Below are 2,183 nucleotides of genomic sequence, written 5' to 3' on the forward strand. Positions count from 1 at the left end.
GCGCTCTCAGTAGTTGTGCCCCCAGTACTGTGACCCCTGTGTAGCTGTGCCCTCAGTAGTTGTGCCCCCAGTACTGTGGCCCCTGCGTAGCTGTGCCCTCAGTAGTTGTGCCCCCAGTACTGTGCCCCCTGTGTAGCTGTGCCCTCAGTAGTTGTGCCCCCAGTACTGTGGCCCCTGCGTAGCTGTGCCCTCAGTAGTTGTGCCCCCAGTACTGTGCCCCCTGTGTAGCTGTGCCCTCAGTAGTTGTGCCCCGAGTACTGTGCCCCCTGTAGCTTTGCTGCTTACAAAATTAAATAAATAAATACCATCCCCACTCCTGCTTCCCGACTGCTGCTGTTCTCCGTCTCCGGCCGCCAGCACCGCTCCTCGGATCTATAGCATTAATATTCATCATATCTCAATCTTAGAGGTTCATATCAGCCTTACCTGTGCACCATATACTAATTTGACATGCTGTATTTTAGATGCTGTCTTTATGATCAGAATCCAATTTGAACTTAATTTTGCGCAGATTGTGGCTTGCTTGCAGTATTTATCCATTGTGCTCCTATTTACTATATATCTTTGAATTTCTGGACTCTCACCAGCGATCCATTGGTATACGGTAGGGACTTGTCACTACCCTTTATACCTCCGCCTAACGCTGGCACCAGATCCTCCTGTATATTCCCTCATCTTTTCTAATTCTGAATTTTTACGCATACTCTCTATTATGTGGACTCTCATCAGTGATCCCAGAGTATAATGGGTATTGATACCACTACTAACATACCGCACTGTAAACGCCCGACTCCATCCGATCTTGGAAGCAAAGCAGTGTTGGACTTGGTCAGTACTTGGATGGGGGACCTCCTGGGAAGACTAAGTTTAGTAGAGGTTTAAGTGATTGGCAGACTCTGTGCCTAACACTGACAGCAGATTTGCCACTTTTTTTCTATTTGCCTTTTCTCTATTCTTCCAGATAACCCTGTATGATTATTTTCTTCACCTAAAAAATCTTTTTCATCACCTTTATATTTACAAACTTCTTATGGTAAATATTTATGGAGAATATTTTTTGTGAGCATACTCGTGAGTCCATTGAGTATTAACCCTTTATGGGTCCATTGATTTACACTGCCGATTTATGCATTAACCCTATGAGGGCTTTCATTGATTAATATTTTGACATCACACTTTTTGATTTTGTCTATATGAGATTATCTCTGGTATTATTTGCAACTTTTTAACTATGTATCTGTTTTCTACATGTAATCTGGATATACCAACTGTTTAACTTTTATATTTTTGATTAATAAATATACTATGTTTTAATTTTTCCATATTCTAGTCAACTATTGACTTTCCTAAGACTGCACCCAAACAAGAGTCTTCTTTCTTTTTATTCTTTTGGTTTAGTTTACAACCCAAAGTATTAAAGAATGTCACAAGGCAGGAACAACAAGCCATTAGGGATCTACAATCATATCCGGATATAATTATCCACCTGGCGGACATAGGAGGCGCTATAGTGGACCAAAACAAAACGCAAAATATTGAAGAAATTGATAAGCAACTTTCTGATGAATTAACATGTAAAAAATTGTGCAGTAATGCTACAGAACCATACAAGAAACAACTTGACAGTATCCTTATGGTAGCTGTGAAAAAGGGATTAATTGATACAAAATTGTAAGGATCCTTGACACAAACGGTGCCTATTACACCGATGCTGTACACAGTACTGAAGGTACATAAACACCCTATTTTTCCTCCTGGAAGGTCGATCATATCAGCTCGTGGCTCCTTAATGCAACCAGTGTAACAATACCTTGACAGTTTATTACAACCCCTTGTCATGACAAAAGACACATTTTTAAAGGACACCACACATTTACTCAACCTATTGGATGGACTCACAGTTCTACCTGATAACACAGTTATGTGTACTATGGATGTAAAAAGCTTATATACAGTGATTCCCCACAAGGCCGGATTAGAAGCAATGGAAGTCTTTTTACATATTAATTAGTTTGAACAGTTGGACATACCTCTAATGATTCAATTATTAGGATTCATCATTACACATAACTACTTTCTACATAATGGGCAGTGTTATTTACAGCTCACTGGGTGTCGAGTTAGAGAGACTCCCGCATCAAATTCTAGATAAATGATATTATATAGGGAATATTGATGGCATA

General features: G+C 40.0%; 1 pseudogene; it reads left to right on the forward strand.

Moving 5' to 3' along the window:
• Positions 1-758: 758 nt before the first annotated feature.
• Positions 759-877, forward strand: LOC134930699 (5S ribosomal RNA; annotated as a pseudogene).
• Positions 878-2,183: the final 1,306 nt, after the last annotated feature.

The sequence above is a fragment of the Pseudophryne corroboree genome, chromosome 5, assembly GCF_028390025.1.
Source record: "Pseudophryne corroboree isolate aPseCor3 chromosome 5, aPseCor3.hap2, whole genome shotgun sequence".
NCBI classification, from domain to species: Eukaryota; Metazoa; Chordata; class Amphibia; order Anura; family Myobatrachidae; genus Pseudophryne; species Pseudophryne corroboree.